This window comes from Rhinopithecus bieti, unplaced genomic scaffold (genome assembly GCF_001698545.2).
Source record: "Rhinopithecus bieti isolate Rb0 unplaced genomic scaffold, ASM169854v2 scaffold_44745, whole genome shotgun sequence".
In the NCBI taxonomy this organism is placed as follows: Eukaryota; Metazoa; Chordata; class Mammalia; order Primates; family Cercopithecidae; genus Rhinopithecus; species Rhinopithecus bieti.
The window spans coordinates 1031398-1043378 of NW_016818280.1; positions in this window are offsets into that span (position 1 = coordinate 1031398).

Genomic DNA, 11981 nt, shown 5'->3' on the forward strand with positions numbered 1-11981 from the left:
GTTCTCAGTGTCAGAACAGCTGCCATTGCATTCAATCTATCTGGATTAATAGAAAATCCTTCCTTGGATATTAGGTGGCATAAGTAGTTGTTTTGGGTTTTTTGTTTTGTTTCGTTTTTACAAAATTGAAGTTTTTCTTTAGACACCTTATGATCCATTAGGGCCAATTGTAACAGGTGTATTCCATCTACTGAGGAAGCCTATTTGTTATCTAAGCAAAGATGTAAATCATCTATGTATTGTATTAAGACAGGCTTCTCAGCCAGGCATGGTGGCTCATACCTGTAAGTCCAACACTTTGACTTTGGGAGGCCAAGGCAGGAGGATCACTCAGGATCAGTCAGGAGTTCAAGACCAGCCTTGGCAACATAGCGAGAGCCCATCTCTACAAAAAGTTTTAAAAAGCAGCCATGTATGGGGGTGCATGCCTCTGGCCCTAGCTACTTGGGAGCCTGAGTGGGAGGATCACTTGAGCCCAGGAGGCTGAGGCTACAGTGATATGTGACAGTGCCACTGCACTCCAGTCTAGGCAACAGAGTGAGACCCTGTCTCAAAAAAAAGAAAGAGGAAAAGCTGTGGTATGCCTGTAATCCCAGAACTTTGGGAGGCCAAGGCAGGCAGATTACTTGAGCCTGTGAGTTTACTTGAGACCAGTCTGGGCAACATGGCAAACCCTGTCTCTATAAACAACAACAACAACAACAACAACAACAAAAAAAAACAAACAAACAGAAATTAGCCAGGCATGGTGGCTTGTATTGTAGTCCCAGGTACTCTGAGGTGGGAGGATCACTTGAGCCTGGGAGTTCAAGGCTATGGTGAGCTATGATTGTGGCACTGCAATCCAGCCTGGGCAACAGAGCAAAACTATCTCAAAAAAAAGAAAAAAAAAAAAAGACAGGCTTCCCAATGAAGTTATCATCTGAGAGGTCTTTTATTAATGTTTGTGAAAAGTAAGTAAGTGAGGCTTTCAGTGTATCCTGGAGCATGAATGTCCAAGTATATTGTCTGTCTTCCCAAGTAAAGGCAAAGAGAAATTGGCTAGTTTTATCTATAGGAATGCTAAAGAATGCACTGCATACATCTATGACTAAAAAATTCTGCATTCACGGTGGCTCACACCTGTAATCCCAGTACTTCAGGAGGCCAAGGCAGGCAGATCACGAGGTCAAGAGATCAAGACCATCCTGGCCAACATACTGAAACCCCATCTCTACTAAAAATACAATAATTTTATTGTAGGGGGGCGTGGTGGCGCATGCCTGTAGTCCTAGCTACTCGGGAGGCTGAGTCAGGAGAATCGCTTGAACCCTCTTGACAGAGGTTGCAGTGAGCAGAGATCACGCCACTGCCCTCCAGCCTGGCAACAGAGCGAGACTCCATCACACACACACAAAAATAATAAAATAAATGCTGCATTCAATGGAATAGATATGAGCAATGTGTGAGGATTAGGCACTACTGGATGCTGTGGAATTATGTTGTTTATTGCTATCAAATTCTGTACAAACCCCCATCCTTTACCATTTGGTTTGCTTACCAGGGGAGCTGGTGTATTACAAGGGCTTGTATAGAGAATGATCAGAGATCTATCTATCTTTCTTTCTTTCTTTTCTTTTCCTTCTTTTTTTTTTTTTTTTTTTTTTTTGAGGTGGAATCTCACTCTGTCACTAGGCTGGAGTACAGTGGCACAATCTCGGCTCACTGCAACCTCTGCATCCCGGGTTCAAGTGATTCTCCTGCCTTAGCCTCCTGAGTAGCTGGGACTACGGGTGTGTACCACCACACCTGGCTAATTTGTGTGTGTGTGTGTGTGTGTATTTTTAGTAGAGATGGGGTTTTGCCACATTGGCCAGGCTGGTCTCAAACTCCTGACCTCACACAATCTGCCTGCCTCAGCCTCCCAAAGTGTTTGGATTGCAGGTGTGAGCCATCGTGCACAGCCTGATCAGTCCTCTTTTTATATAATCTGAAATTATAGGTTTTATCCCTTCTAAGGCTTCAATTATCGTGGGATAATACCTGATATTTGGAAGGGGTTTCGGTGAAATTTTTTGAGATATTATTGAAGTAGCTGAAACAATAGTTTCTGTATCAGTGAAGGACTTTGACCACACCACAATCAATCAAGTACCACCTTTATTAGATTTTCTAATTCTTTATTAATAATTCAGTGTCCTCAATGGCAAGATGGATAGTAACTGGATTAAATTTTGAAAAATTTTTTGCTTGTGTCTGTTAATTCTGTGGTATCATACATACCATCTAATTCTGAATATATTTCCTGCTTCTGGGAGAAAAAAATAAAGGTATTATATACTTCTAAGAAGTCTCTTCCTATCAGATGGATGGGGGCTGATGGAATCAAAAGGAAAACATGATTCCCTTGTGAGATACCTAGTTGAGAAGTTGCAGGGTGAGACTTGTGTGCTGATATGGAAGGACACCTACCATTTGGACCGAGTGTTTACCCTGAGGAATGGGACTTTGTGATAAGGTGGGATTTATTACAGATAATGTTGCTCGGTATCAACAAGGACTTGGGGTTGTTCTTTACTTAAAATAATCTCTGTTTAGGCCGGGCATGGTGGCTCACACCTGTAATCACAGCACTTTGAGAGGCTAAGGCAAACAGATCACAAGGCCAGGAGTTTGAGATCAGCCTGACCAACATGGTGAAACCCCGTCTCTACTAAAAATACAAAAATTAGCTGGACATGGTGGCACACGCCTATAATCCCAGCTACTCAGGAGGCTGAGTCAGGAGAATCACTTGAACCCGGGAGGTGGGGGTTGCAGGACGCCGAGATTGCACCACTGCACTCCAGCCTGGGAGACAGAGCGAGACTCCATCCCAAATAAATAAATAAATAAATTCTATTTCTCCCAGAATATTAGTAAGCAGAAAAGGAAAGTTCCCTTTAAATTTCTTGGAGCACCTCTATTCCATATTTTCCTCCTTCATCTGTTGTCATTCCTTCTGTTTTAGTTTTCAGTAATCTTTTTTTTTAAAGTGGCCAGTTTATTTGCAGTTATTACAAATTGAAGGGTTAGACCTGTTCAAAGGTTTATTGGGGTATTTTGACCATCTACACTTGGTGGATACTTGTTTTAGTTGCAAATTCGTAACTTTACTTGCTTTATTATTTTGTCTGGCCTCTTTATCTTTTTCTTCTTTAAAGGACACAACAGGCCAGGCGCAGTGGCTCAAGCCTGTAATCCCAGCACTTTGGGAGGCCGAGACGGGCGGATCATGAGGTCAGGAGATCGAGACCATCCTGGCTAACACGGTGAAACCCCATCTCTACTAAAATACAAAACTAGCCGGGCGAGGTGGCGGGCGCCTGTAGTCCCAGCTACTCGGGAGGCTGAGGCAGGAGAATGGCGTAAACCCGGGAGGCGGAGCTTGCAGTGAGCTGAGATCTGGCCACTGCACTCCAGTCCGGGTGACAGAGCGAGACTCCGCCTCAAAAAAAACAAAATAAAGTACACAACAACTGGTCAGCAAGATTAACTAAATCATGGGTTTAAGAAGTGGCCCAACTAAGGACTGTCTCTTTACTATCACAGTGAATTCTTCATCTAGAACATTTATAAAATTGGAGTGGAGGAAAGTATCTTTTTTTGTTTTTGTTTTTGAGATGGAGTCTCCCTCTGTCACGCAGGCTGGAGTGCAATGGTGTGACTTGGCTCGTTGCAACCTCCACCTCCCAGGTTCAAGCGATTCTTCTGCCTCAGCCTCCCAAGGAGCTGGGATTACAGGCGCATGTCACCACGCCTGGCTAATTTTTGTATTTTTAGTAGAGACAGGGTTTTACCGTGTTGGTCAGGCTGGTCTCGAACTCCTGACCTCAGGTGATCCATCCGCCTCCGCCTTGCAAAGTGCTGGGATTACAGATGTGAGCCACCATGCCCAGCCCAAGAAAGTATCATTTTTATTATTAGCATAACTCATCTCAGATAAGCCTGAATATTGCCTAAAAGTCTTTTCACATCTTTCAAAGTATAACATAACTGATGCATCTGGATTTTGTACATATGGTTATATTTTATGCCAGTTGACTATCTTTTGGAAGACTAAAGGAATGGCTGTAAACAGAGCCTTTGTAGTTTAATGGGCATTCCTGTGGCCTTCTCCTGAACATTTATGGAAATCTTCCAGGGGACTTACCCGTTGGACTTTACCCACCCTTCTTTAGCTTTACTTTCTGATACTAACATGTGAACTAGTTGATGTAAATCAGAAAAGCCAGAGTCATAAGTTTGAATATTTAGTTTAAATTCCCTGGCAAAGCAAATAGGGTCCTGATGGGGGTCAGGACAATCCTTACGTCTATAAGTTCTACCTTTGACTATGGTTGATAAACCAAGGCAGGTCCCCCGCTACCAGACACTGGCTGTTTGTGAAACAGAGCCAGAACAGCAGGGGTGGGAAGTGGAGGAAAAGAAGGCAGATCAGTAAGAATAAAAAGGAGCTGAGGGAGAAAGAGAAGCCTTGGCAGCTCTTTTTTTTTTTTTTCTTTTTTTTTGTTTCTTTGAGACGGAGTCTCACTCTTCGCCCAGGCTGGAGTGCGTGGCCCGGATGCTCAGCCCGACCTGCAGAGCTCCGCCCTCACCGGGTTCACACCCATTCTCACTGCCTGCAGCCTCCCTTGAGTAGCTGGGACTAAAGGCGCCGCCACTCACGCCGTCTAGTTTTTTTCATTTTTTTTTTTTTTTTAGTAACAGAACGGGGTTTTCTTCACGTGTTCGCCAGGATGTCCTCGATCTCCCTTGACCCTCGTGATCCACCCGTCCCTCAGCCCTCCCAAAGTGCTGGGGATTACAGGCTCCTTGAGCCACCGCGCCGGCCAGCAGCGCTTTTTAATTCGCAAAATTGTTTTAGGCAATCTTTTATTTTCCTCCTGCAGTGAAGTAACTTTATCAGAACCTCTCTGGATGCTTCTAAATACCTCTAAAAATAAATCTCCCGATTATCCTATTTTATCCTAGAACCGGATTTTTCTTTTTTTTGAGACGGAGTCCTGCTCTGTCGCCCACGCTGGAGTGCAGTGGTGCGATCTCATCTCACTGCAAGCTCCGCCTGCTGGGTTCACGCCATTCTTCTACCTCCGCCTCCTGAGTAGCTGGGACTACAGGCGCCCGCCACCACGCCCGGCTAATTTTTTGTATTTTCTTTTTAGTAGAGACGGGGTTTCACCATGTTAGCCAGGATGGTGTGGATCTCCTGACCTTGTGATCCGCCCGCCTCGGCCTCCCAAAGTGCTGGGATTACAGGCCTGAGCCACTGCGCCCGGCTGGAACCGGATTTTTCTAATTGAGCACACAAATAAATTAGTTTAGGCATTTCAAAGTACCCCACTTTGGCCATTGCAATTTTGGTTCTTTGTGAGTTCTTCAAGAGACAGTTTTTTCTAAATAGTGACAAGAAGTAGAACCATAATATTGTACATGAATCCAGCTGGAGTCTCTAAAGATGGACCTCTCTGCAAGGAGGTCTCTGTTTTAGATGGCTGATCACCTATAATTTGTATTCTCCTCTTAAGTGACCAAAAGCTGAAAGGGAAAGATATTTTTGATCAAACGTATTATTTATGGGAATAGCTCCCCAATGTGTTACCGTTGGATCAGTTCTTTCCTCTTATATGTCTCAGTGAAACCCAGAAATTTTGGGAGCTTAAGGCACTGGGACATCAGTACCTTATATGTGTTTACTGTATTTAAGCAAATTTCCCTGCTTGTTCTTCTTTGGGGATCCCCTATGCGACCATTTCTCATCACAAATGATAAGCTCTGATACTCCTACAAGACCTCAGTCACCTAAGGTGCCTTTTGGCCAGGATGAATAGTATCCCTTGCCTTCAGGGCTTCAGGACTTATCACATTCTCATAAAGATTTTTTTTAATTAATTTTTTTTTTTTTTTTTCAGAGACAGGGTCTCACTATGTTGCCCATGCTGGTCTTGAACTCCTGGTCTCAGGTGATCCTCCAGCGTTGGTCTCCCAAAGTGCTAAGATTACAGGAGTGAGCCACTGTGCCCTGCCAAGCAAGGTCTTTTATAAATTTTGGTCACTCAAAAAAGAATTTAATTGTGCCAAATTGAACTGAGCTTCAAAACCTGGCTAGTTTAAGGTCACAATTTTGCTTAAGCCACAGAAATTCACATCTTCTTATTAAAGGGAAACTGCTTTTCCTTTAACCAGATTTTGCATGAGAGAAAAGCAAACTTTAGCAAATAAGGCAAACAAAACCTTAACCTTAAAAAAAGAGTGAAGCCATAAACCTGCAAACAACAGAAACTCTAGAGAGGTAAGAAATGAAACTCCTACTTAAAGCTTTAAAGTAGAACTTCAATTCCAGCCCCATTGAGTATGAAATCAGGTCATTTGAACACTGTATGAATCTCACCTAAGCCAAGGAGATTCAAAATGCAAGAGGGGTCTTGCTTAGGGCTCCCATAAACTCCAGCAACAGTTTGTACTGGTACCGCCTATCTGTTAGCAAAACAGCAGGAGTCAGTGGCAGAAGCTAACTTCAGGTCACATCTGGGTCACCAGTATGTCAGCCTGAAATGATTTAAAGCATCAGAATCCAGTTTAAGAGTTTATTCAAGCACAAAGTTGAGGATGAATATCCAGAAATACAGACCCCAAAGGAATGGGATCAGTGCTCCAAAGCTAAAAGTTATGGTCTTACTTATATAAGCAGCAAACAAATTTAACAGAATTACATTTTTCATACAAGGGTCGCTTATGAGTTAATGCAATTTTATTAGTTATAACTTGTTTTCTTTCCCAATTCAAACAAGTATAACAGTATATTTAACATTTTATTTTAGACAGTGTGATAGTTGTGAGGTCATTGTGTAAGAGAAGAAAGAAGGAAGCTAATCTATAATGAAGATCAACAGTTAAGAGGGAAAGGGTCTTCTCCGGCATCCTTTAGTCTTTTATAGCATTTTATAAAACAATGTAGGTAAAGAAAAAGCTAATCCATAATTAGAGGAACAAAGGTTACAGCTGCCTGTCATGTGACTTAGGTCTCATAACCACATTTTTTTAAGGCTCAAAATAATTTAAAGTTCCAACCACTTTGATTTTTAATTTCTTATTTTCACATAACAAACAACCTCCACATCTCTGTGGTTTATAATCTCATTCACTTATTTTTTCTCACTCACAGGTCAGTGGTTCAGTTGGAGTTTGGCCAATCTTAGCTTATCTTGCATCCAAGATGCAGACTGGGCTGAGATCTACTTTACACATGCCATCCTGAGCTCCAAGCTCAAAAGGCAATAGCTAGGGGGCACAAATTCTCCTCACAGATACAACAAAAGTGGGAGAGTGCAATCCAAACAATGCAGGACAGTTAAATTTCTGCTCGTATCGCACTTCTAACATCCAATGAGCTGAAGCAAGGCACAGGGTGAAACCTGGAACCAAAGGGTGAAGAAGCACCCGCAATTCACCACAAAGCCATAGCAAGAGTGTAGAGGAATAGAATTCTCACAAGGCCTTAAGACTCGAGACCAACTATTCAATCCACTCCAAATCTAACCTTTTTTATACCCCTTTCTCAGATGATGCCTGGATTACCCCACTTCTGACTTACTATAGATTTTATATATTTAAATTCTGACATATTTGTAATCCCAGAAAGCTTTATTATTTTTGTGTCATATAGTTAACTTTCATTTAGATTTACCAATATATCCTTTTTGTTGAATTTCATCCATTCTCTATCTCTGAGCTTCCACTTGAGAACATTTTATTTTACCTGATAAAACCCATTAGTATTTCCTTTAGTTTAGATCTTTTGGCAACAAATTTTCTCAGATCTTGTTTGTCTGCCAATGTCATTATTTTCTCTTTCTTTTCCCTTCCCTTCCCTTCTTCTCTTCTTCCCTTCCTTTCCCTTCTTCCCTTTCCTTCCTCCCTTCCCTTCTCCCTTCCTTTCCCTTCCCTTCTTTTTTGAGACAGTCTCACTCTGTGTTGACCAGGCTGGAGTGAAGTAGTGCCATTCAGCTCACTGCAACCTCCACCTCCCGGGTTCAAGCAATTCTCCTGCCTCAGCCTCCTGAGTAGCTGGGGCTGCAGGCATGCGCCACCATGCCCAGCTAATTTTTGTATTTTTAGTAGAGACAGGGTTTTAGCAGAGATGGAGTTTCGCCATGTTAGCCAGGCTGGTCTCGAACTCCTGACCTCAAGCGATCTGCCCGCCTTGGCCTCCCAGAGCGCTGGGATTTATAGGCGTGAGTCACCGTGCCCAGCCTAATGTCGAGGTGGAAGTGCTGGGTAGAGAAGGATGTGGTCCCTTTAAATGCTATGGAAGAGGGAAAGGGAAATGCTGGGTAGAGGAGGGCGTGGTCCCTGGCTAGGGCTCCACCCCCACGGATCTAGGTGAGGACAGGTATTTTCTGCCCACATGTATTTCCCAAGGCCACCCTGGCCTGCCACACCCCCATCCTGTGCCTATAAAAACCCCCAGAGACCCTAGCTGGTAGACACACAGGTCGCTGGATTTAGAGGGGAAGGGAGCGATACCCGGGTAGCTGGACATCCAGAGGAAGGCACTGACAGGCACCAGCGCGCTGGTGAAGCTGAATAAGGTGGTGGAGTTTGGCTGGGGCAGTTGGAGGAGAGCCCAGGGCTGGTGAGCAGCCCAACTCCAGGGAAAATCCTTCCCACTCCATCCCCTTCTGACTTCCCCTTCAGCTTCTGCTAAGAGCTACTTCACTCAATAAAACCTTGCACTCATTCTCCAAGCCCCGGTGTGATCTGATTCTTCTGGTACACCAAGGCGAGAACCCGGGATACAGAAAGCCCTCTGTCCACGCGACAAGTAGAGGGTCTGATTGAGCTGGTTGACACAAGCCGCCTATAGAAGGCAGAACTAAAAGAGCACCCTGTTAACACATGCCCACTGGGGCTTCAGGAGCTGTAAACATTCACCCCTAGACACTGCTGTGGGGTTGGAGCTCTATAGCAGTGGGGCACTGAAGAAGCGAGCTGCATCCCCATCGCATGCCCTGCAAGGGAGACAAGGCAACTTTTTCAGTTTCAACCTCATTATTTTCTTTGACGACTTTGAAGATACGATTATTCTGTATTCTGCTTCACTGTTTGAGAAGTCAGTAGTTAAGCTTAATTATCTCTCCCTATAAAGTAATCCGTTGTTTTCCCTCTGGCTTCTTTTAAGGTTTTTTCCCCCTGGTTTTGAGCTATTTTATTATGATATGTCCAAGTGTATTTTGCTTTTTAAACATTCTAATTAAAATCTGTAATGCTTCTGAAAAGTGAAGATTGATATCCTTCATCAATTTTCAAACCCTAAGCCATTATCTCTTCAGATATTGCTTCTGTCTCTTTCTCTATACTTCTAGGACTCAAGTTACCTGTATGTTAGACCTCTAACTGTGTCCTCTATATCTAATTTATTCATATGCTGTATTTTCTGTCCTTTTATCTCTGGGCTTGAATTTAGATATACTCTTCTGACTTCAGTCTACCATCACTAGCTTTCTCTTTTCAGGGGTGTATGATATGCTAACACTATCTGTTGAATTTTCACAATTTCAGTTATATATTTCAGTTCTAGAATTTCCATTTGGTTCTTTATAATTTACAGGCTTGTGATAAAATTGTTAATCTTGTCTTTTATCCTCTTAACCGTGTTAAGCGTAACTATTTAAAAGTCTTTGTGAAAACTCCATTTTTTGATCCCCTAGAGCTCACTTGTCTGTTACTGCTCTTGTTTTTGTTTTTGTTTTAGAGACAGGGTCTCTTTCTGTCACTGAGGCTAGAGTGCAGTGGTGTGATCTTGGCTCACTGCAGCCTTGACCTCCTGGGCTTAAGCCATCCTCCTGCCTCAGACTCTGGAGGTGCATGCTCAGCTAATTACTATTATTATTATTATTATTAATTTTTTAGAAACAGGGTGTCACTATGTTGTCCAGGCTTGCTCTTGTTTTTTGCAGTCATTTTGCCTTTTCTCCTTGGATGTCTACTTATTTTTGATTCAGTGTTTTTTTGTTTTTTTGTTTTTTTTTTTTTTTGAGACGGAGTCTTGCTCTGTCTCCCGGGCTGGAGTGCAGTGGCCGGATCTCAGCTCACTGCAAGCTCTGCCTCCCGGGTTCACGCCATTCTCCTGCCTCAGCCTCCGGAGTAGCTGGGACTACAGGCGCCCGCCACCTCGCCCGGCTAGTTTTGATTCAGTGTTGAACACTGCATGTGAACAATTGTAGAAGTAATTTGAGACTATGGATGAGGTTATCATTCCCAGAGAAAATTTACATTTGCTGCTGGCAAGGACTGACATGATTTGAATGGAGTCCCAAACAACTCGTGGTCCCAAAACAGTACAGTGGGATATCTCCTCGGTGGTACCAAGAATCCAAATTTTGTCGTCCTAGGGCAATGAGAGTGCTAAAAGTGCTGCTCAGAGTCCTAGTGTCTCAAATATTCATCTGGAATTGGCAGATGCCTTTCAAGAAAAAGCAGCCACAAACCAGCTCACCTCTCTCATGTCCTTTCTCTCTGATATTGGTCTCATAATTATTCACTGCCTTGTTAGCTCTCTGAAGCTGTCTGAAAACTAAAGTCCTCCATTGACTTTTCCTTTTTTTAAGACAGGGTCTTTCTCTGTTGCCCTGGCTGGAGTATAGTGGTACGATCATAGCTTACGGTAACCTTGAGCTCATGGGCTCAAGTGATCCTCCTGTTGCAGCTTCCCAACTAGGCCAATAGACATGCATCACCATGCCCTGTTAAGTTTTAAATTTTTTTTGAAGAGAGGGGGGTCTCACTATGTTGACCAGGCTGGTCTTGAACTCCTGGGCTCAAGCAATCCTCTTACCTCAGCCTCCCAAAGCACTGGGATTATAGGCCTCCACAGACTTTTCAATTCCACCTATAGGAAAGTCCCATGGGAATCGGAATTTAGCTCTACCATGTTGTTTCTTGTACCAGTTATTAAATAATGTCTTTAAGCTCTATTCTCCCTTCCCACCTCTAGAAACTGCTTCTGATGCCAGGGCTGAAACTCTAAAACACGTATTTCTCATTGGCAAACAAAGAAGATCTGATCTAATATTCCCTATTAGACTAAGCTGATAGGTTGATAGAGGGAGACCACAGGGCCGCTTCCTGTGAGCATCACCCCAGCTAGACTTCTTCAACAAGGAAGCAGCACACTCTTCCCACAGAAGAAGCTGAATCCAGTTTGAAGTTTTTCCAGGACTTGCAGGACCAGCCTCAATATGCCTTCTCCTTAGAGGTCTGGGTGACAGTCTCCCAGCGCCCTCTTTAGAGGGCTTACTCCCAGTTCCACAGCCACCCCTCATCCACAGTATGTGTCTAAGTCCCATCCCCATGGGATCTCTCCTCTGGGCTCAAAAAGCCCAGTCCCAGCTGGTCAACACACCTCCTCAGAGATCTGAATTCCAACTTTGCAAGCCCTTCCTTTAAGCTATAATAATTCCAGCTTCTTTTTCATCTTTGAGTTCTAGAGGTGGTAGCTGTGTCCTATGTTTGTACCTCCATATCTTGGGATTTTCCTTTTATTGAGTTAATTTTACTTCCTGTTAACTATTGTTTATATTCAGTCCCCTCTGTTTAAATAACTGATGCACTTTCTCTACTGTGGTTTGAAGGTTTGTGTCCCCTCCAAAATTAATGTTGAAACTTAATCGCGGGCCAGGCGCGGTGGCACACGCCTGTAATCCCAGCACTTTGGGAGGCCGAGGTGGATGGATCACCTGAGGCCAGGAGTTTGAGACCAGCCTGGTCAACATGGTGAGACCCTGTCTCTACTAAAAATGCAAAAATTAGCCAGGCGTGGTGGTGGGCACCTGTAGTCCCAGCTACTTGGGAGGCTGAGGCAGGAGAATGGCTTGAACCTGAGAGGCAGAGATTGCAGTAAGCAGAGATTGTGCCACTGCACACCAGCCTGAGAGACAGAGCCAGGCTGTCTCAAAAAAAAA